At 34.2% G+C, this 25052-nt stretch overlaps 1 pseudogene; it reads right to left on the reverse strand.

Annotated features, from left to right (window-relative positions):
* Positions 1–8146: 8146 nt before the first annotated feature.
* LOC107842023 lies at positions 8147–15361 on the reverse strand (annotated as a pseudogene).
* Between the last annotated feature and the right edge of the window lie 9691 nt (positions 15362–25052).

Genomic DNA, 25052 nt, shown 5'->3' on the forward strand with positions numbered 1-25052 from the left:
ATTGATGTTTTATAACAAGTATTGGGTACAAGGATGAAAGAATTATCCTTGTTCAAATCCCACATACCTTAATTTGATGATCTAGATGCTAGAACTTGAATCTCGGATCTCTATTGATGTTTTGGAGATGACTTCTTAGAGCTCTTGAATTGGGAATTCTCAATCTTGAATTTTTTTGGAAAATTAATGGAGGAATTTTGGTTTGTTGGAGAAGGAGATTTTTATTTCTAGGGTTTTGTTTTTGAAAAAAATGGTGAATAAAGAGCATAAAATGCTTGAAATATGATTAATCTATTTTTTTGGATGAATTGGAGGTTTGGGATTTACCAAAATACCCCTTTAAACTTTTATATGAAACTGGAAAATGTATATTTTCCTAAGATGGGTGGTCACCGTGATGTGCCATGATTGTGGTGGCTCACTGGAAATTGAAGAATGGAAACTGGGCGACTCCGCGACGTGGGGACATCACGGTGCCTCTTTGAAATGCCATTTTGGCATATGTCTGGATGCGTCATTATCGTACTGGACCTCTAGAAAATGACAAATAGGAAATTGACCCTCTTCGCGATGTGCCAATATCATGGTAGGCCACTTAAATGGGATAATTGGGAATTTACACTAATCCACAATGTGCTAAGGGTCCAAACGATGCAATTTTACGACAGGAACTTAAAATAGCCATAACTTCTTACTCGATTATTGAATTTAGGCAAATATTTTATCGTTGGAATGCTAATTCAATTTCCTACACAATGAAAAGTTCCCATATAAGAAATTCTACACCAAATAAAATGTATTTGTTTTGGAAGCTATCTCTTAACACTCTAGGGATGAATTTAAGCTAGGAAAATCACAGGCTATTACAATTTCCCATTCTTGAGTGCAAATAGTAATAGATTACCATGGATTTTGTTAGTGGCTTGGCTCTAACTTCCTATGGTTCTGATTTATTTGGTTCATTGTAGATCATTTGACCGAGTAAGCATATTTTATTCTTATTTTGATGTCCCTCAGTTCTGAGAGAATATCCCATAACTATGTTTAAGAAATAGTATGTTTGTATGGTGTGCTCATTTTTGTTCTTGTAGATTGAGGTTCAGTGTTAACTTTGAGATTTTTGAGGACATTTTAGGAGGAGTTAGGTACTGTAGTGGATCTCAGTACAAGCTTTAATCCATAGATAAATGGTCAATCCAAGCTAACTATTCAAGTACTCAAGCATATGCTCGAAGCCTGCGTTATGGATTTTGGAGGATAGAGGGAGCAACATTTAGCCATGGTATAGTTTGTATATAATATGATAAATTATATGAATATTGAGATGGAATCTTTTGTGACTTTGTATGGAAGGAGATGTTATTCTATGATTCGATTGTTTGAGACTTCTAAAGTTAGGCCCCATAGTATAGATTTTCTTAAAGGGCCATTGGGTAGAGTTGTGGTGATTCAGGATAGGTTGAGAGCATCTCTATGTAGGTAGAAGGCCTATGCAGACTGTATACTTTATTCCTTAATATTTTGATTTGGTAATAATATATTCCTGTGTGTATCTCTTATGAAAGATGTGATAAGATTCGAGAGGAAGGACAAGCTCAATCCTAGAAATATTGACACTTTTGAGATTCTTCATGTAATTGGTGAGGTAGTCTTTGAGTTAGCTCTAGCTCCAAATTTTTCCCTTATTCATTTAGTTTTCCATGTCTCCATGATGCGACGATATATTCCAAATTCATCTTATGTGCTTAGATGGGACTAAGTCCAATTAGATAATTGTTTGACATTTGTAGAGGAGCTAGAGCTTGTTTTGGTCAGTGATGTCAGACAGTTGTACACTAGAGAGATTCCTGTAGTTAATGTTTAGTAGAGGCTCCACCTATTGTAGGCAGGTACTTGGGAGATCTCGAGCGAGATATAGACCCAGTATCCTCACATGTTTAATACTTCAGGTATATCCTAATCCTTAAGTTTCGTGAATGAAAGTTCCTTTAGTAGTGTATATTGTAATACCTCTTCCGGTTATTTTCCATATTTCCATATATTTTCACCATTAGAGATTTTTTATAGGTTCCCCAAGTCATTATTTATGACTTACTGGGACTGACAGTTTTTTCACTGGGAGTCTTATTTTGTTTTTAGCGCCATTTCCCTATTTTGAAGTTTTTGCTAGTTCCAAATTGTTACGAAGTGAAAAATTTGGTCAAACAATATCGTCTAAAAATTTCATCTATGCCCGCAACTTCGTAATATTAATTTTAGGCTAGCTAGCCCTTTGATTTGGGTCTCGAGGTACCTGATCTTATTTCGACGTATTGGTTAAAAAATTAAGAAAATAAAATATAGGTGTGGGACTCATATTTGGTTGAAACAACCTTAGATGGAAATTTTGGGTGCACCATCACATTAGGAATGTCGAATTTGGTGTGGTTACGTAGTTTATTTTCTTATATGAGATTCTGAACTAATCTCGAGCACTCTATTAAAGTCCATATTGGACTTGGAAAATCTAATGCACCAAGTTTCTGTTGTAGTGTGATAGCAGCAATTTCGATCGCGATCTTCACTCTCTTCATAGAGGATATGTCGTGATCACGATGGGTTATCACGATGGTAACTGAACTTGGCAGCCACATGATATAGCGATTGCAAGGCCTCAGGTCATGATAGCAACTGCTGAGGACCTGGACTAGGTATAAAATGACCCCTTTTCCATTATTTTTGTCATTCTTCATCACTCCCTTGAGAGATAAGGACCTTAAATAGAGAGATTAAGTAAAATTATAGCTTATGGGTGACTTGTGTGAGTTTGATTAACATGTATTTTTACGATTATCTTCTGATTTGAGGTAAGAATTCACCCTTTTTAGTGAAATTTCTTGATTTTTAGATGAAAACCTCAAATCCTTTAGGACTTGATTTTAGCCCCAATTTATCTTGTCGCTTACCTATTTTTTAGGGTAATGATTCTTTGAGTTTGAAAGAATTTTGGGTTGGTTTGGGAAACACAATATTCGTAAGTGAGACCCACATAGGGTTTTTTTTGTTTATTTTTGGACATGATGTATAATGGTGTAATATGGGTATCATTATTCTCGTAATGATAAGTAGAATATGCTTTTGACATCTTTGAATCTTGAGGAGGCTTCTTGGAAGGAAAAATCGGTGTTTTAGCAATCGTTGAAATTTTTTCAGCGTAGAGGTAGGCTAGGTTTATTCCTTGTTATATTGAGCTATATCATAGTATTCTTATGATATTGTTAATTAGATTAGTATGGGTTTTAGGTATTGAATTGGTTAAAAAAACACCTGGGTTGGTTGGATCATTTAGGTTAAATTGAAATTGTATGGTTGAATACTTAGCTTGTTTCCGTATGCCTTGGATGAATTGGACTTCATTACTCATGTTTATCATGAGAATGCTTTCTATCGAAAGATTAAGTAAAATTCTCCAATTGATCATTCTTAGGGTAAGTTTGGCCTTTGTTATATACCCTAATAGAGGTTGCCTTAGTTTCCCTTAGAGTTATCTAAAGTTCTTAAGACGGATCTCTAGCTTAGGTAAAATTGTTTCTTGCTATACATCTAAGAGTGGATTTAGATACATTAAACCCAGTTCAAGTAATTTTTTCATAAAATTGAACTCGAGGATTAGAAGTGAAGTCTTAATTTATTTTGGGATATGACATATGTTAGATTTGATAAAATGGTTTATGTTAATTCAAAATTTATATTGAGGTGAAATTGAGAAATATTGATGGTTGATGGTTATGTTGGTTAAGTGAGGGTTTACACCTATTAATTTTTCCATTATTTATGTTATTGTTGATACTAGTAATGACACTATTGATTATATATACATAGTTATAGTCTGGAGGTTGATTATGAAACTATTGATTATTTACCTATTGAAGTCTAGCTATTGATTATATTTACCATTTCAAGTTCGGTGATTTGCTATTTTTTGAGCACTTTCGATGCTTAAAATGATGAAAACATGCAAGATTCTTTGGTTGTTTTGTGAGATATTATGTGTTTTTGGTATGTTTTATACAAAATCACGTTTTAAATACTAAATGGAAGAAAAATATGAAAATTAAATTTTTGGGATACTTCTTAGGCATTTCTTGGCCTAAGTGCCACTTACTGGGCTTAGGTGATCAAAATAGGTGTCAGATCTTGAACTCTAGAGGCTTAGAAGTAGGAAAAAGACGACTCTGTAACTTACTAAGGGAACCTACATTCCGCAGGTACAACCTCTGGTCCATAGGTGACCAAAGTAAGTGATAGAGGTCCAAGTCAAGAGAGTTTCAGAAGCTGTGCTGGAGTTTGGACACTTACTTAGGACCACCTATTGTCCATAGGTAGTACCTTCGATCCGTAGGTGGACTAAGTAAGTTCCCACCGACCTCAATTTTACTTTTATTCGGGTATTGTTTTTTAGGGTTTCCTTGTATCCTATAAAACCCTTCTGATATTTTGTACTTAGTTTATGCACTATTAGCACTTACAAATATTCATCCGACTCCAACATTGGATTTTGATCTAGGTTATTTTGTTCTTGATTTTGGTTTTTAATTAACTTAGAAACTTTGGGTTTTACTTGTTAATCATTTTGATATTATTTAATACTTTTCATTATGAATTTCATTGATTGTTTCACAAGAATGAGTGGCCAAATCCCTTCTCTAGGGTTGTGGGATGCATGGCATATTGATGAAGTAGGGGAAGTGTTAAGTTTTTCTGAACCATTCTCTTGCATGTATTGCATTGTCTTTAGCTTAATAGATGTCTTAGCGATTCTAAACGGTAAGATCTTTCCTATAATATCACTACTTCACAATAGGAGTACTAACTAGGAAAATATAATTACAACAATAATTTGAAGATTGATTGTCTATCTAGGCTAATCAGTATTATCTATGTAAGACGGTTATCTATAGTCTAATAACTTGAGACTCAAAAGATGATTGTTAACTGAGATCAAGGATAAGGGTTAGTGAGGTGACACCCTGAGACTCAAAATATGCAGGATGAAATCCATTAATGAGTCCACAAGGTAGTTGATGGTACATAACTTATCTGATTCTGCATGTAAGGTACCGGGTTGTCTCTATAGAGCACGATATGCTTGCTGAGTTTAGAAGCCATGGGGAATAAAATCCTAGTATTCATGTCCGACTAATTAAAACAAATATTAAGATTTGCTACTTTTTTAAACTGTTACTTCAAGTCCCCCATTTGCTTTCAGTTCTGCCTATTGAGTTCAATAAACCAGAGATACAGATCAGAATCTTCCCTGAGGTTCGACCCTGGCCTAGTTAGGTTACTTTACTTGAAAACGACCTATTTATCCTTCAGTTGGAGGTGTAGTTTGGGAATTGATCATCCGTCTATCAACTATTCACCAATTCTAGTGTGGGTATTGATTTTACTTACCGATTCGAGTCCAGATATGCATAATGTGCTACGATGACATACTTATTATGATTGATGATTTTTGGGTGTGAGATTGAAGGTAGTAATTTGGTTAGGTTAGAAATATGAGTAAATAGTTATAATGTGGCATGGCATAAATGGACTTAAGTGATACATAATGAACAGTTGACAAATGGTGGTTAGATTATAAATGATGACTAGTAGTTATATGATGACTAGCCGATAATTGAATTAATGATAAGAAATGGATATTCGATTAACAGTGACTAGTGTATGAATTATGAGAAGGTTCCTATATGATGATAAATTTCAAAATGTTGTTTAAGTGACGGTGAAGGTTAGTTATAATGTTGGGTGATTATTTTATTTTATTTTGTCGAGTTATTTACTTTTCCGCACCATTTGACGTATAGGAATGAATTTTGTAGTTTATGATTACTTGTAAGATGCTATGTTGCATTATGTTATCATTACAACTTATTTATTTATTATGTACAGTAGCGTTGGAGATGACTCAGGTTTGTTTCTATACCCTAACTTAGTTATGATATCTTACATTTTATTATACTTATTTCATTATTTAGCTCAGTCATCCGATAATTCCTACTAAGTACTCGTTGTTTTGGTACTGATACTACACTTCTATACCTTTTTAGTGTAGATCAGAGTACTAATTGCCACCTTTGATCAATATTCATGAAGTGATTGATTTTAGGATGTAGGTTGAGATCTTGGAGTTTGAGCCACCCATTTCCCCCTATCTTTTATATTCAGTCTATTGTTATCAACACTGACATTGTTAACTATTCTAGACATTTGAGTTGTATTATTATTAGACACTCTTGTACTGGCTCTACTAGGTCATGGGATGGTATTTTGTATTGACTACTTTATCTATTTAAAACTCCTTACTTTTTTATGTATTATGTTCTTGAATTTCACCTATGTTGGGCATTTTCTACCAAATTAACCCATTGTGTTAGCTCCGGGTTATAGATTAGCTTGCCTACAGGAGGAATTTAGTAGGTGCCATCATGACTTAATAGTGGGTGTCAAACTCTTCGCCATCGTTTTGGTATATTTTGATTTGTTCATGAGTCAAGACCACACGTTATGATTTTATTAGTTTTGGCTTAGTGGTATACGCTTGCAAAAAGTTTTATAATGCAAATATAAGACAAAATAAATCGAACAAGGCAACGACTTCAAACAAATCTGTAATGTTAGTTGAATGTCATGTCCTTTTAACTATAGGTAAGGTATGACCGAGCTCGATTCTAATAATGAAAAACCAAAAAAACAAATAAATAAAATGGAGAATGCTTAAGGAAAAAGCTAATGATAGTGTATTACTTATATTGTACGGATGAGTAAACATCAGATTATTTACTGTGGAGAAGGGGGTGCATATTTATAGGGTATAGAAATTATCTAATGGCCAGTGAGTTTTTCACTCATCCTAGTACTGATGGAGAGCAGTTAGCCTATTAACATATGTTAGATACAATTTTGTCGAGGGTCCTCGGTGCCTTCTAAAATTCCTAACCTATCTTCCTTCCATTTGTTTGTTAGCACATGTTCATTATCTCGATTATTCTCAAGCGCCTCTACCCTTTCCCGGGTGAGCGTCTCATCGCATTGGTATTATTCTCAAGATAGTACCATTATGGGCCGGCTCCTTTTATACCCAACCCAAGTTGTTCTAGTTGGCCTAGCTGACCCAATTTTTTTTGAAGCCACTTTGAGTCCATACAATGAGTGTTTTTTACCTTTCATCAATTTTGATATAAAATACTTTTGCATAAAAACTAAACACATGGATAAAAATCATCTAACCTTATTTCTCTGTTGAACTTTAAATTTCAAATTTTATTTAAATATTTATCTCACATCATTAAAAATAACAACTAAGTTATATGTATATCTAGGGTTTATACGGGGAAGAGAACTCAAGAACTTAAAAGGTGCATCTTATCCAATAAAATAGAGTATGCAATATTGTAAGAAATAAGTGGGAGTAATTTTATTCAAGCTTGAATTGTTCATGATAAAAAAAAGAGTTAAAAATGGATACATCAAAAATAAAGGAGTTAAAACTGGATACATCAAACTTTTGAGGTTCGATAACGAAATAAGGGCATAACTGAACCAAGTTGCTGTGATAATAGTTTTGTCCAATTTCTAATAATTGAAAGACAGTTTCGGATGAAAAAAAAAAGAGGTAACTTCCCTTCCATTTCTATTAACTCAAGAGAATTTTTGATTACTTCCTATTTTATTTATATTTATAATAGAATAGAAATCTGCTACTCCTTGAATATTTCTCCTTTATCAAAAATAAGTTTTTCTTAAATCTTCTCATCTATCACTTAAACAACAACAACAAAAACAGGACAGATCAATGCACTCAAGTTTCCCCAATGCACGGAATCTAAAAAAAAGTGCAGACCACATGAAAACAGAGGCAAAAGGAGTTTCACAGGAAAAGCCTTTTAATAGACGAACAAGCTAACAAAACCAAGGGACAAACCAAAAATTTATCAACACCGAACACGTATAGTGACGAGAAATACTTACTGGAATACAAATCCCTCCCTAGGAAAGTAGCAACTCAAAATGAAAAAAACACATAACAACATTTAGTCGCAACTAGCACAGTGGCAACTCGCAAGTTGCAAGAATTGTTTGCATTCTTTGGACACTAGAATTTTTATTGGGGATTTAGTGGACAACTATTAGCTACTAAGACTCAAGAACCCCATTCAAGAAGCTCATTGCTAGTATCATCATTGTGGACAATCATTTCAATAATGCATAGACAACCTTTCTTGGCTCCATTTGTTCTTTCAATTGCTTCCACCCACTCCTCTTCATAATAAACCTACATAGAATTGAGGCGTGTAACATTTTCCATTAAGACAAATCCTTTATCTCTATATTAAGAGTAAAAAAAAAGGATACGATTGAAATACGATTGAAAATTGAGATTTGACTCACCTTAGTTGTCCAATATTTCCCTTCTCCTTTATGGATTGCATCGACTAATCTGGTGTAGTTCCAATTCTTGATCACATTGTAAGGTCCATCATGGATCTCAACTTTGATTGTATAACCATAATTATTTATCAAGAAGATAATGGGCCTTTGCCCACACCTTAGCATTGTTGAAATCTCCTGAGCGGTCACCTTTAAGTATTTGATCATAAATTAGATTAGACACAATAGGAAAAAGCAGCAACTCATTCTCTTTAATTCAATTCAAATGGAGACAGTTTGTTTACCTGAAAGGTGCCTTCACCGATGCATGCAATCACCTATTTTTCTAGGGTAGCATGTGCTCAACCAAGAGTAGGACCAACAGACCAACCAATCGATCCATACCGTATTTGGAACTCATACCTAAAAGAAAAACAAGAACAACAGAAATTATTATAATGATCATGGAAATAAATACCAAATGACAACCAATTTTATAGGTTTGCATTTTATTTATTCTCACCCACATCCTTGCAGTAATGTCATCTTCTGACAATTGAACCACCAACCATGAGTCCCCTGTCTCGATAATCATAGTAATGTAATTAGAAAATATATTCTGAATGTGGTAAAATAGATCATTAACCCTTAATGCCTCTTTAGGCTCAAATTTGAGAGGATGTCCATCAGGAACATAAATCCTATGATAATTCTCTTAAGAAGTGGGATTATACTTCAATCTCTTTGCTAATGCAGAAAGAAAATACTTGATCAGAACACACCAAAAAATAGATCCATTCTTGATTGTCACACGATCAGGCGTGACAATGATTGCTTTCTCTTTGTTGAGAAGTAGAGACTAACCAAAAGATCTATAGTTATTAAAAATAGCTCCAACAAACAAGTACACATTAGCGAATTCCACAATTTTAGCACAGAAGGTAGTGCTCACTGCTCCTTGGTAATTTTAGATAAAATGAGAATGGTGCTTTAGAACCAACCCTTTAGCATATCTTATCACTAAAATCGGATAACCACAACCATCAGCCAACTCAACAAAATCATCACATGCCTATGCAACCTGTATTTTTTCCCTCCAACAAGCACTGACTTAACTGCTTTATTCAATAACTCAGCCGCTATTTCCACTGCTGCTTCCAATCCCATCAAATAACTTAATCTATGACCCAAAAAAATAAACAACACCAAATAAGCAACTCAGACACAAACAGCGGCAGATACATCATATAAGGAGTGTCGATGTATATGCATAACTGTTCAAGATTTAAACTTTAGCTTACAATATGTATCTAAATTTTTTTACTATATATGTTATGTTTCTCGAACTCTTCAAAAACATCATTAGGTTCAAGTCTGATCCTCTAATGTAATTCATTTTTGGAGGATACAACTCAGGTGTGGCAATATTTTTTAATAGTTCAAGTAGCATAGTAAAGGACATAACAAGAGATGCATCCATAACCTTTCAAAACAAAGATCCATTAATGACTAGCTAAATATCATCGAAAACATATTTCGTATTTCAATACAATTCACCAAAAAGAACATATGATCTATTTCAAAAAATAAAAAATATATTAATACCTGGGAAAGAGGGAAAATGAAATAAGTTCACGACTGAAATTAAGGTGTGGAATCCTTGGAAAATTAAAGCCTATACTAATATATTTTAGGTTTTTTTTCCAAATTTTTTTACTAAATTTAAATTTTATTTTTCTTAGAAGGAAAATAAAAGTAATATAATAATTACTTTTACTTTTTTTGAAAGGAAAATATAAAACATTAAAAACAATAGAATCTACAATATAGTCGTTTAAGAGTTTTGTTTAGGGGGAATTTTCTCTCAATTTATATTTATGTTTTATGCTTTTTATTTACATTTTTAATATATAGGCCTATTGGTAGATTTATATCAATTATATTATATCTTGGTTTATTTTTTGTCATCTTATTTATCATCTCAAATAGTTTACAACAGTTAGATTCAGCATGACGCCCTCTCGATTTTGGACCCAACAAGTAGTATTAGAGCCTATGGTTGAAAGATCTAGTGGTTTAGTAAAACGAGGTTGAAGACAAGTTCAAGGCGGTTCAAATCAATTTGGAACTAATTTGATGATGCTGAGTATTTTTTGTCGAACTACATATGGAGAGAAAGTTTTACGCATATTTTAACATTACTATTGACGTATCTTTAAAAATAAAAATAAAATCTATATTTTTAACTCACTTTTAACCATAATATTTTAAATATTATTTTTAACCATGGCAAGGAGTTGTGATGAAGATTTTATGAAAAAGAAATTCATACATATGAAGAAAGTGGATCAAGTGATAAAAACCATGCCAAAAAGGAAAGATGTGTTAGGGGTTTTTCCCTAATTTTTTTACCAAATTTAAATTTTACTTTTCTTAGAAGGAAAATAAAAGTAGTACAATAATTACTTTTATTTTTCCTGAAAGCAAAATATAAAACATTTTCATATTTGGCTAACCTTTTTTCTTGGAGAATGATTTTGGATCTCTATAAATAGAAGCCCCTATTCTCATATAAAAAACACAACATCATCTACATTGTAGTCTTTAAGAGTTTTGTTTAGGAGGGATTTTCTCTTAGTTTCTTTATATGTTTTATGTTTTTGATTTAGGTTTTAATACATAGGCCTATTGGCCGTATTATATCAATAATATTATGTTTTAGTATGTTTTTTTGTCAATGTAACTTATCATCACAAATAGTTTGCCATTATTAGCTTACGGATGATGCCCTCTTGATTTTGAACCCAACAATATAAACCGTCTTACTCTCTTTCAATAATATTGAAATTGTAGTATCAATTAGTTCATAAGCATCCTCTAAATTATTCAACACATCTTGCAATACACTGGAAAGTGAAATATTCTAAAATCAAGCAACATGATTACGCAAAAATGGCACAATAAAGTTCTCCCTTCAGTAAATTACTTTGACATTCAAAAAAATGCATCATATATCTTTCTTATAATACAAATGCCAACGGATAATATTATTCTCACCAAATTTAAAAACCATATAGATTTAGATTTACAAAAGGACCATGGATTCATGTGCCTCATTTTTACGCTACAAATTCATCACTGCCTGTGTTCCAATTTACATGTTCAATTTCAAGATTAAACTTTTTAGATTAAGCATCAAAAATTTTGACAATTCACACAAAAAACCTTCAACTTTATTGAATAAAATTTATATATTTCAAAATCACCTAAGAATATTATAATCACAATAATTAATAATTTAAATTATTTAAAAGACATAATTAAATAGGTTGACACTAAGGCGAGAGATGTGGATGGATATAAGTTGTCGTACTCAGGTAGTGTGAGACATAGAAAATAGGGTAGGTATTTTAGTAGATGAGGATCTTAGGGAGCAGGACATGGAGGTTAAGAGAGTCAAGGATAGGTTTATGTCTATTAAGTTGGTCATTGAAGGGTCTTCAGTGAATGTTATTAGTGCCTATGCTCCATAAGTAGTTTTGGATGAGAAGGAGAAGAAGAGCTTGTGGGAGGTTTTGGATGAGGTGGTGAGGGGCGTCCAAAGCACTTAGAAGCTTTTTGTGAGAGGAGATTTCAATAAGTATTTTGGGTCTTTATCGAGAGGGTATGATGATGTGCATGACTATTTTGGTTTTAGGTAGAGGAATGAAGGTAGATCCTCTCTTTCTTACTTTTATTTGGCTTTTAGGATATGGATAGCAAATTTGAGCTTTCCATAAAAGGAGGAGCGCCTTATTACTTTTTGTAGTTCAATGGCCAAGACTCAGATTGAATTTTTGCTCCCGAGGAAGGGGGAGAGAGTGCTATGTAAAGACTCTAAAGTCATACCAAGCGAGAGTCTTTTGACTCAACATAGGTTGTTGGTGATAGACTTAGAAATCAATAAGGGAAAAAATAAGAGAAGCGTGGAGGCTCAGTTCATAATTAAGTGGGAAAGCTTGATGTTGGCTAGTGCTATAGAGATGGGGGAGGAGTTGAAGAGGAGAGGGCTTGGGAGAGTAGAGGGGATATAGATAATATATAGGAGACGACAACTAGCTATATTAGGGAGACTATTACAGAGGTGTTGGGTGTCTCGAGTGGTCGATCAGGTAAGTATCAAGGAGATTGGTGGTAAAACAAAGACGTTTAGAGAAAGGTGGATTCTAAGAAGGTGGCTTAGACAAAGTTGGTTGAGAGAAAGAATGAGGAGGAGAGGCAGAAGAATAATGAGTATAAGGTTACTAGAAAAGAGTCTACGCTGGCAGTTACATGAGTTAAGACAACAACTTTTGAGAGCATGTAGGGGAGAAAAATGGGGATAAAAAGTTGTATAGGCTTTCTAAGGCCAGGGAGCAGAGGGATCGTGATCTGGACTAAGTGAGGTACATGAAGGGAGATGGTGGTACAGTGTTGGTTGAGGATACCTTCATAAGAAAGAGGTGGCGGTCCTATTTTGACAAACTTTTAAATGATAAGGGGGATAAAGGTTTTATGTTTGGGGATTTAGAGAAGTATGAGGAAGGTCGAGATTATGGTCATTGTAGGTATATTAAGGTTGAGGAGGTCAAGGGGGTTATTCGCAGGTTGTGTTGGGGTAGGGAGACCGGTCCAGATGAGATTCTCGTGGATTTTTTTCACTGCACTAGTGGGGCAGGATTAGAGTAGTTGACAAGGTTGTTTAACATTATTTTTAGGGCAACGAAGATGCCTGAAGAGTGAAGGTGGAGTATGATGATTCCTTTATATACGAACAAGGGAGACATCCAGAGTTGCAACAACTATAGAAGTATTAAGCTATTGAGCCATACTATGAAGGTTAGGGAATGGGTTGTAAAGTTAAGACTGGGAAGGATTGTGACTATTTTTGAGAATCAGTTTGGTTTCATGCTAGGTAGCTCAACTACGGAGGCCATTTACCTTGTGAAGAGATTAGTGGAGAAATTTTATAAGAGGAAGAAGGACTTGTATATGGTTTTTATTAATCTCTAGAAGACATATGACAGAGTACCTAGGGAGATTATATAGAGGTGCTTGGAGGCTATAGGGGTTCTTCTTGTGTACATTAGGTCAATTCAAGACATGTATGATAGTGTAAAAACTCATGTGACGACAATAGGTGGATATTTGGAGAACTTTTTGGTTCTGATAGGGTTGCATCTAGATCGACCCTTAGTCCTTTTTTATTTGCCTTGATGATGGATGTGTTGATGCAACATATTTAGGAAGGGGTGCCTTAGTGTATGTTATTTGCAGATAATGTGGTTATGATTGATAAGACTAGGGGAGAATTTAATAATAAGTTGAAGATTTGGAAAAAAAATCCTTGAGTCTAAAGGTTTTCGACTGAGCAGGACCAAGACAAAGTACTTGAAGTGTAAGTATAGTGATTTGTTGTAGGAGACTGATATGGTTGTGAAGATGGATTCTCAGTACATTCATAAGAAAGAGAGTTTCCAGTATCTGCGGTCTATGATTCAAGGTGATGGTGAGATTGATGGGAAAGTCATGCATCGTATTGGGGAAGGATGGTTGAAATAGAGGCTTGCTTTGGTGGAAGGTACCCCCAGAGCTTTAAGGTAAGTTCTAGAGAGTGGCAGTCTAACAAGCTATATTGTATGGAGCAGTGTGTTAGCCAATTAAGAAATCCAATGTCCAAAAGTTAAAGATGACAGAGATGGGAATATTATGATGGACGTGTGGTCAGACCAGGAAGGATAGGGTGAGGAATAAGATTATTCGGGAAAAGGTGGGAGTGGCTTTGATAGAGGATAAGATATGAGAAGTAAGGTTATATTGGTTTAGGCATGTGATGAGGGTGTTGATGTGCCTATGTGGGGTGTAAGATATTAGCTATGGATGATTTTAGACGACGGAGAGGTAGGTCAAAAAATATTAGAAGGAGGTGATTAGACATAATATGGAACAATTATAGCTTATGGAGGACATGACCCTTGATAGGAAGGTTTAGAGGATGCGGATTACGGTAGAGGGTTAGGGGGTGGGAGATTGTCGGTGACTGTAAGGGAGTATTCTTAATTGTGTCTGAAGTTTTTTGTTTGTAGGTGTTGTGTGTTGTGTATGGTTTCAGATGTATAGTTTTATTATAATCTTATGGCTAGCGTTGTTAGTTTATTTTTTGATACTGTACAAGTTTATATACAATTATGTATATGTCTATTATATTGTTATTGATTCTAAGTTGGGGGTGTATTGGAAACGGCCTCACTACTTCACCTGAGGTAGTGGTATGGACAACGTACACTCTACCCCCTCTAGACCCCACTAGGGGGAATACACTAGGTATGTTGTTGTTGTTGTTGTTGTATAAAGAAATTTATTAAAAAGAAAAAGAATCATGAAATTATAATATGGCCATTTAAATTGGACACAATAGTACTAGGTAGCAAGTGACAGTATGAAAGCAACGAAGCTCATGACTAAATTATGCAACCCAATAGAATGATGAAGAACCCTACTAGTCCAATAATCATTCGAATTAGATTCACTAATAATACATATCAATGAAAGATTTTCACAATAAGCACCAGCAATAGCATTAAGTACACTTAACCCAACAATAGTAAATGTAACAACACAAGCACCAAACCTCGTGCTCTAGTATAACCATCAAAAATATATAACACTTTTAAATCATTAAAACTACTTATAAGGTTAAGTTCACGTTCAACAGTGGTCGAGAGGTATTCTGTTAAAGTCACTCGACATAGAGAACACGTTGGTTATTCAAATTGTGACTAATAACATATGAGGTGATGACCGAGTGTTGAGTTATGAGAGTTGAAGAGGATGTTGGGGGTTTGGATTCTAAGGCAGTGTTGGTTTGTAAGTTCTCTATGTCATTGTTTATGGGATAACAAGTGTCAATTGTACCGATCATCAAGTCCATTGATGATGATAAATATTATTAATATGAAATTTTTTTGGTTTTGTGAGTAAGAGAGACAGAGTAGAGCAGTTTATATACTATTTGGATTGACTTAAACCGGGTGCCATATTTTGGCTTTTTAAAAGTTTTAGGCAGTTGGTTTATTATAGACTTTTTGGTAGTTATTTTATTTGGTGGTAAGTTGAGATTTGAATTAAAAGTGAAAAACAAGTTTTGTCAATTAAGTGGGGTTCTTGAAGATTTAAAAATTCGGTAAAAGTTATACTCCTTCCGTTTAAATAAGAATAACCTACTTTCCTTTTTAGTCTATTTAAAAAAAAATGACTCCTTTTCCTTTTTAAGAAATATTTCAATTTCAACTTTTCAAATGGAATATTTAGGACCACAAGATTAAACAAAATTTTGGTACATTTGACTCAACCTTAATTTAAGGCCACAAGATTCAAAAGTCTTCTTTATTTTCTTAAGGTTTGTGTCAAGTCAAAGTAGGTCAGTCTTTTTAAAATAGAGGGAGTAATTTTTTCAGTTTTTTCTTAACATTTTTGCTCCAAAAACTATAAATGCAGACTCAATAACTATAGAATTTGTCCCAACAACTATCAAAGTTTTTTAACAACTGTGCAAAGTTGTTCGACAATAATGTGAAGTTGTTGGACAACTGTGCAAAGTTGTTGGACAACTTTTATAGTTGTTCGGACAATTAATGCAGTTGTTGAACAACTATCTATGATTGTCGAACAACTGTCTCCAATTTTAGGGAACAAGGTTTTGCATGAGATTTCAAATATTAGCCTGGATTGTGTAGTATCAACTATAAAAAAAAGGCATGTATGGGCTAAATAGGTCTGGCTTCCCCCACCGAAAAAGCCCCAATGCATGTTAGTCATACAAACTTGAGGTATCAAGGAAGACCAAGGAATCCCATATCACACATCAGTCCAGGATACATATATATGTAGAAAGTGAGCCACATGCATACAATCATTAAGACCAACCCCAAAGCCGGTAAATTCAATTTTCCAAAATCGGTACTTTGGGACTTTCACCTTCACGGCCAGCTATTCAACCTCTTTTAAGCCCAATAAAAATATATATATGCATTCTCATTCAATAAACCAAGGACCAATCATTAAGGCACATATTGTTTATATCATCACACCAATTACGATTGCAAGCTAAGGTTCATTATGTCATTACAATTATTAATCACCTTGGGGGAATGCCCCAACCCTCATGATTTATCAGATTTGGGGGAATTCGGCGACCATCATAGTTTATAAGAAAATCATCTTGGAGGAATGCCTGGAGCCACGTAGTTTATAACTAATTCAACAAATGGCAGACAAGGACTTCCAAAACCATTTTTATCCATTTAACAATTTATGCAATGCAATAGTTTACACAAGTAAGACAAATCATGTGATTATCCATATTTCAAGGCCAATTATGCAAGTGGGCTAAGGGATCACAAGTTAAAAAATAATTCAAATAAAATCATCAAATTGGGGAAATGCCTTGACCCCGATCACATTAACTTTAACCATGCACCCCAACGGTTTTAAAATTCATAGATAAAGCATGAACAAAGGCATTATAGCCATAAAATCCCATTTCAAGTAACCATTATTCCAAAACCTTTAACACAAATTGGTGTATCTTGTTTTGATAATGAGTAACTGACTTCAAGGGATCAGGTTCCTGAAGGTTCAAGGCTATAGTATAGTTGGCACACATCTACATATTTTTGTCCTCTTGTGTAACAAACTCTGCCAGTATTGCTTGTACTATTTAGGATACGTGGCCCAATTGCAGTTCAACCCTAATCGTCACTCAACTATAAAAGAAAAAGAATGTTTCTCTATTAAGTAGTTTTAACAAAATTTAGAATTAAATAAATTGAGAGAGGTTAAGACTCAATCTAGCTTCATTTCTAAAGTATAGCTCAAGTTCATATTTTTTATGAACAAAAAGTAGTCAGTGTTCTTGAGTTGAGTCATAAATTGTAGTTGAATTACTCATGTTATAATAGTAATGTTCTTTTATTCTTGCTTTAAGAGACCTTAGGTAGAGTTACCTAAGGTGTATATTAGTTAGAGTTAATCAATATCAAGGTGCATTCTTGGAAGAGTTGTCAAGGTAGGCTTTTAGTAGAGTTATTACAAGCAGTAGAAACCTAGAGTTAGGTTCAATGGAGTCTGTAATAAAAAGTTTAATTATGGTGGAGTTTTGGGTTCTTGTAAGGGCAAGTTGTGGTTTTTCCTCCATAGAGCAAGGGGTTTCCATATTAAATATTATGTTATTTAAGTTTCCTGCACTGTGTTGAGTTCTTGGGTTATTTACTGTATTTTTACCTTTGACTGATTTTGAGGGACATAGTCCCTCACTGTGTGGTAAAACCCCGTAAGGTTCCAACAATTGGTATCAGAGTGGGAATACTCTAAAAGGTTCACACCTAAAGTGATTTGGTCAGCATGGTTGCTCTATCTAACCTGGTAAAAGGGTAACCTACCACTAAGCAACCAAGATTTAATGGGCTGTATTATGGGTTGTGGAAAACTAGGATATTTGACTCCATTATGGCTGAGGATAGTATGTTTACGTACATTATTCTTTATGATTCCCATGACCTTATAAGGCAAGTCAAAGAAGGAGAAATAACTAGAATAGTTGTTAAAAGTAGGAGAGAGTATGATGATAAAGACAGAAAGAAAATTAAGAAGAATTATAAGGCAAAGAAATTGCTAGTTTGTCGTATAGAGCCTGATGAATACAAAAGGATTTTTGCATGTGAAAATGCTAAAGATATCCTGGGGCTGCATGAAAATAGCTCATGAGGAAACTACAGAAATGAAGTATTCCAAAGTCGACATGCTGATTACTTAGTATGAAACCTTCACTATGAAAGAAGGAGAGACAAAACATGATATGCATACAAGATTCACTTCCATCACTAATGAGCTACATGTATTAGGAGAAATAATTCCATTTTATAAGCAAGTGAGGAAGATTTTTGGGGTTTTGCCAAAATCCTGGAAAGAATAGTAGATACTATTACTGAGGCAAAAAACATAAAACACTCACTATGGATGAGCTTATTAGGAATTTAAGGACATATAAATTCAAGAAGCAGAAAAAAAAAGAGTAAGAAAGAAAAAAAAGGGAAAAATCTTTGACACAGAGGGCATTAAAATCAAAATCTAATGAATAAGACACTAATGTTGCCTATTTGGAAAAATGAATTGTTAGATCTATAAAGAAAAGTATCCAGTTTCAAAGAAGTGGAAATAGAAAAAAAAAGAGGCACTATTGTGTTTTGTCACGAGTGTGGAATTCCTGAGCATTTCATTAAGGATTTTCCAATGTACAAAATGGACTATCAGGAATATCTCAAGACTAAAGCTGACATAGGAAGGAACAGGGACTAGGTCTATGTAAAATTAAGCAGAAAGGCTACAATGGATTTTGCAGTTAAGTAGGCCTTATCTATCTAGGGGGATTCCTTCAGTGAATAAGAGGAAGACAGAAAGCATAAAGATGTCTCTATATTGGTAGTGGAAAATGAGAAAGTGGCCTTTTATTCCTTGTTTACTTTTATAGAAATTACTAAGATGAAGAAGAATATGAGGTAACACTTTCTGACCATAAAGAAAACTTTGGAAACTATTTTGTTAGAAAGACAAAAAAGCCTGCAAATATGTTGATTGATTCTATGTGTGAAATGATTGAGAAAAAAATTCCTCTAGAAGAAAAACTGGAAAGTCAAGAGCTTGATTTAATTGCTTTGACTTTTCAAAAATCTGAAATTGAGGAGCAGGTTACAAAAATAAAATCTAAAAATCTAAATTTAGTAAGTCGGTTGGAGAAAAGAGATAGTGCTTGTGATATAGAGAAGAATAATACTCTTGAAGAAAAAATAGAAGATCAGGAGCTTGAGTTGATAGCTTTGACTCTCCTGATATGTGAAACAGAGGAACAAATTCTTAGTTGAAATTTGAAAATCTGAGCTTAGTGAATCAACTTGAGAAAGCAGATGATTCCAAAAAAAAAGGGAAGAAAGAATCCTCAAAGTTTCAGATCGAGCTTGAAGAAAAAATAAAGTATTCCCAAAAGCATCCGATGATTGTACTGTAGAGTAATAAGGAGTTTAGAAAGGGACCTGGCCCGTCAGAGGGAAGAATTTAAAAAATCCCTACAATGGGATTCATCCTCATAGATCCTTTCTAATTTAAATTTTAAAGGATTTAATACTAATAAAGGCCTTGGGTATCAGTAAAAAATTCAATAAATTGGGTCACAAGGCAAGGTGGTTCATGATTTCAGAAACAAAGACCACAAACATTTATGCATTCACTATGGAAAAAATGGAAACATAAAGGAAAACTGTTAAAGTTAGAATAGAGCAAGAATGATCAATGTTAGATATATCCAACAAGGGAATGCCTATTAAAAGGGTTTTAGACCTTTGAAAAGTGTGAAGAAGTTATCATTACAAAGATGGGCAAAGAAGGATTTGATCACACCTCTATCCTCCTACAGGGAACTTAAACTCAAGTGGGTTCCCAAATATAACAAATGATTTTGTTTGTAAGAGAGAAAAATGGTTTACAGCTAGAAAAAGTTCACTGATAGTAGTTATTAAAATTCTTTTGTCAAGAAGGTTTTCCTATATTCTCTCTCTTAAGACACTTCTAAGTAGAAGAATCTCATATAATAAAAGGCAATAAAAATATACGGTTGATGGGAAGTAACTTACTCTGTTGTTCGATGAAAATATGGTGATTCATGGTACATATAAGTTCATTTTTACTAAACCAGTGGATTTCAAGGGAACTGGTCCTTGGAAAACCAAAGCTGAAACTTCCATATAATATGTCCCAAGTAGAGATAGAAAAAATAGAATATCCAGGTTATGGTCAATATTAATTTTCTAAAGATCTGATCTCTACTCAGAGGGATGATATTGATGAAGCTATGGCTTAGAAAAAATTTAATACAAAGGGGAGTGATTATAGTAATGGTAATCCAAGATCTGAGTTAGAAACTTCAGCTTAAGTAGAAGAACCTTAAGAAATGTCTAGTCAAGATTTCAAATGGACCAAGTCCCAGTGAAATTTATCTTAGAAGATCAAACTGAAAGCATATTTCTTCTTATCTCCTTGGAAATTATAAATTCTTATTAGAAGACAAGAGTGAAAACAAGAGACACAATCAGAAATTTCTTGGATTTTACACCTTTCTATCACAAAAGAGAGATTAAAAGGGTGAAAAAAATTCTGAAAGATACTGGCTGGTTCAAAGTAATGTAGAAGGAACCTTGGATATTTGAATGATGTTAAGTCTGGGACCTAGTCCTCAGACCTTTTTCAGAAAAAATTTTGGTATAACATGGTGTATTGAACCTAAAAAGTTGAGGCTGGGATTGATCAAATTAACCTGACCTACTATATGAATTAGTTTCTCTCCTCAAAATTGGATATTACAATGAGACAAGTATCCTTAATAAAATAGGTGCATATTAATATAACTCAGTACCATACCTTTACAAGTATACACCCATGGTAATAACTTTAGAAGAGGAAAATATGACATCCACAAAGTCTCGGATTCACTCAAATAAATAGAGGGACCTAGTTCCATCTCTCAAGAATGTGCATTTTTGTTTGTTGTAATAGATAAAGCCATGCCCTCTCTGTTTTCCTTTGTCAAAAAATTGTCTTATTCAAAAAGAAAGGATAAGTCACCCCTGAATTGAAATTGATCACATCCAATTCTTTCAAAAACCCTTCCTATTCTTAATCTTTCTTTTATAGCTAGGCATGGCTATTCCTTATCTTATCAAAAAGAAATAGTCCAGTCACAAATAGTTTTTCGGTGGAAAAGATCTATAAATGTTTATAAATTCCTTATTGTCATGTCTTTTAAAGAAAACTGAGCTTAGTATTATTAGACGTCCTTTATTAAATCTTTTAAAAAAATACCCTTTGTCCCCTATTCTTCAAAATCCAACAACCTTTTTCACTCAAATTGTTGACGAATAATCATCTTGAAACCCTTAATTTTTCTTATAATACATTGATGGATGATGCCTGGGTTGCTGAAAATCTTATTTTATTGTCAAATAGCCAAGAAAGGGTATTTTTGGTATGAAAAAACCAAATGATAGAAAAACATTAAGATATTTTGGTGAAAAGTCTAAAAGTTTTACAGAAAAGAAGAAGACTCTAGAGGAACCTGGTCCCAAAAAGAGGAAAATGGTTGTCAGGAAATCTGTGATTACTAATACTAGAATGAAAAATAGGGAGTGAAGTACAATTTTCTCTAAAGAAGTGATAAATAAGTTCTTCCAAAAACAAAAGATATTAACTGAAAGATTTTTGACACAAGTGTGTTAACAGAACCTAGAAAATTGGAGTTAGTTGAGCTGGTAAAACATGAAGGCTCAATGCATCTCATAGAAGGACCTATTCCCATAGTCTTTGATAAGGTGGTTAGGGAGTTCTAGTCCACATTTGAGTTTTATGAAGATCAAATAAATATGATAGAAATAGTTCAAGGGAAGAAGCAGAATATTGATGTTCCTTTACTTGGGAGAATTTTTGATGTTCCTATTATGGTATGAGGACTGTCATAAGGAAACAACTATCAAAAGAGTTTTTTGCAAGTATATCAAAGGTTAAAGGAAAATTAGTGGTTGTAGTGAATAAGAAATCACTCAAGAGTGAGTTGCAATTGGACTTTGATTTTGTAAACAAAATAGTTTTAACCATATCACAAAAAGAACATTACATCAGTTGATGAATTGTACGTAATGAAATATCTTAGTAGTTTTGAGTTCATTGGTTTACCTTCATTAATGATGTAACACATACATAAAGTGGTTTTTTGAGTCACTGGACAGGGTACAGTTAGAGTATACCAATCATATGCTTGGGTAAAGGTTAAGGTCCCTCTCTCATACATTTATAAGTGAGTTTTGGCTTGGTTTCTATCCAAGGTATGACTAGGATCATACAAGTTGTATGATAGTGTATGAGTCATATGTGGTTGGGTCGTATGATGCTCTACACTTAGCCTAGTTGATTCTTCTTATGGTACGAGTTGTATGGTACCACTTGTATATTAAGATATGAGTTGTTCATATGGGTTCATATATTGACCTTTTTGGGGGTCCAAGGTGTGGTCTAGGGTATGAGATATGGTACAACTCATACCCTAGGGTATGGTTAATAGGGTATGGTCATACCTTCTTGCTAGTTAGTTTTTAGCTTTTAAGCCAGGGGTATTCTATGCATTTCCCACCACAAAACCCTTAAGTCCCCACTTCTTAAGACATGGTGTGTCCTCTCATAACACAATATTGAAAGAGTAAACACTCCAAAAAAACTCTCTAACTTACTCTTAAGGATTGAAGGCTAGGGTTTCTACAGGTGTTCATCTAGAGGCTAAAGAGGTCAAGTTCTTTTTGTGAATCATCTTTTATAATGCATATGCCTCTTCTCTATTTGTTAGTTCATAAATTTAAGGTGTTTTATAGCTTGATTATGATTCTTAAATGGTGGTTTTACAAACCCATGACGAGGGTTTTGGTGCGTATTATTGAGTGTTATTTACTCTTGATTTAAATTGTCTTTATGCATGATTTTGGTAATTGTTTGAACATATGGATGCTTGGTAATTATGGTTTAAAAATAGGGTCAAGATTTACCCTAAATTTAATGATTTTTACTTTGCATTCGGTCTTGGTAAATGCATGCCCTCAATGTGTTTGTCGAAATACCTAAACGCATGAACTAGTCACTTGATAATGTTGTTTTGAACTAAGTCTTGGCCTAATGATTATGAATGGTTAGTAAATGGTTTGAAAGGCCTTATTGTCCATGTAATAAACTAAATTATGACCTTTGTGGTTAAATTGCTAATGAGTTTGAGTCCCGAAATATATACTTTATTTATGTCTTTATTAGACATTGGGTTCGAGTCCCTAAACTTCAAATTAAACAAGTGTCTTTCTTAGAGGATGGGTTCGAGTCCCAAAGTCAAATGAATGAATGGTTAATTGATAATGGTAATGGCATGTGATATACTTGCAAGTAGTGTTGGTATGACGATGCCAAAGAAATTCCTTTGATAAGTAATTGACTTATTGGTTATGTATGTGGAATGATGGTTTTAAATTGGGCTTAATGGTGGGATCGGTAGCCGGGCCGTGAAAGTGGAGTCCAAAGGATTAACACTGGAAACCACTCTAGCCGGTGCGGGCGTCTTATGAACGGGTGGTTTTGGTACCCCTAATGACTATATGAATGGGAGGTTTAGGTCTCCCTTTACTACATATATTAGTTCTTATGTCTCCTTGTTTATGTCAGGAGGTTTGAGTCCCCTATATAGGCATTACAGTTATGGACACTCTCTGGTTTGTGTAGCTACACATACTGGGGACCTTCCATCTAGGGGAGAGCTGGGCTCATATAGCCCGTGGGTTCCTTATTCTTGGATAGTCATGTTACATAACCCAGGTAAATGGTTTCAAAACTTTATGCTAATCTTGTTCCCTATCCCGGCATAGTATATATATGTGTGTGTGAATTAGTTATATGTATTAATTGCTTTGGTTTTGAACTTTTGGAACTATTTTATCCCTATCCTTGAGTTATATGCTAGCGTACCACTGCTAATCGTCTACAATATTATATCCCCACGTGATGCAGGTGTTGGCCATACTACACCTCTAGTTCAGTAGATTTGGACTTCGGATACAACTTGTGCTCAATTGAAGTGGTGAGCTTCCATAGTTTGTAAGGCTCCTTTACATGTTTTGGATACTTATGTTTTTCATTGGTTTAGTTTTGGACATTGATTTTTGCCATGGTCGGGGAAATGTCCTAATGGGATATTTTCTTGATTTGGGATAGAGGCTTTGTGAAACTGCTATGGGTTGGTATATGCTGTATCAGTAGTGGTGTCAGCCTTAGTATTAGCATTAGTATTGGGGATATTACAATATGACTATATTGTTGGTTTTTCTATCCTATATTATTATGTTATGAATGGTTTGGTGTTGAACATGGTTATTCTTTTCATTTTGGCTATGATTGTGTGGTTGGTATCAGTTGGTCTGACTTGGTTGGGTTTGTAAAGGTCATGAACCTATCCCAGAGTCTTAGTGTTGCTAGACACGCAATATTTTGGAACTTGTTGGGCCTGAGATGGCCATTATGACAAGGCCTAGGTTTGGGTCGTATCACCTTACATTATGAAATGATGTAGTGTTGTAGGTCGGTCAGTGGGATAACCATTGGCATGTAAGTCAGGAAAGGTGATAAAATAGTGCCAAGTCAAAAACCAGAAAAAACCACATGCACACATTCGTATATACACATATAAGACAACGGGATACGGTAAAGGGTCATGAACATGAGCGTTTACAAATATTGGCTTGGAATTTGTATCTCTTTCCATCATAAGGGCACTCAGGTCTATATGGATTCAGCTCTCTATTGAAAGGTACTGAACATATATTAGCTGCATGAACCGAGGAAATCCGAAGGAGATCCAGAGATACCAAGGCTCCAGAAATTTTAGAGTTTAAAACCTTGGTTATTAAACCCCTATTCTATTTTTATTTAGTTTTTTATTAGTTTTTAAGCCACATCAATTCTTTGATTTATATAGATTGATACATGAGTAACGT

This window comes from Capsicum annuum, unplaced genomic scaffold (assembly GCF_002878395.1).
Source record: "Capsicum annuum cultivar UCD-10X-F1 unplaced genomic scaffold, UCD10Xv1.1 ctg82735, whole genome shotgun sequence".
NCBI lineage: Eukaryota > Viridiplantae > Streptophyta > Magnoliopsida > Solanales > Solanaceae > Capsicum > Capsicum annuum.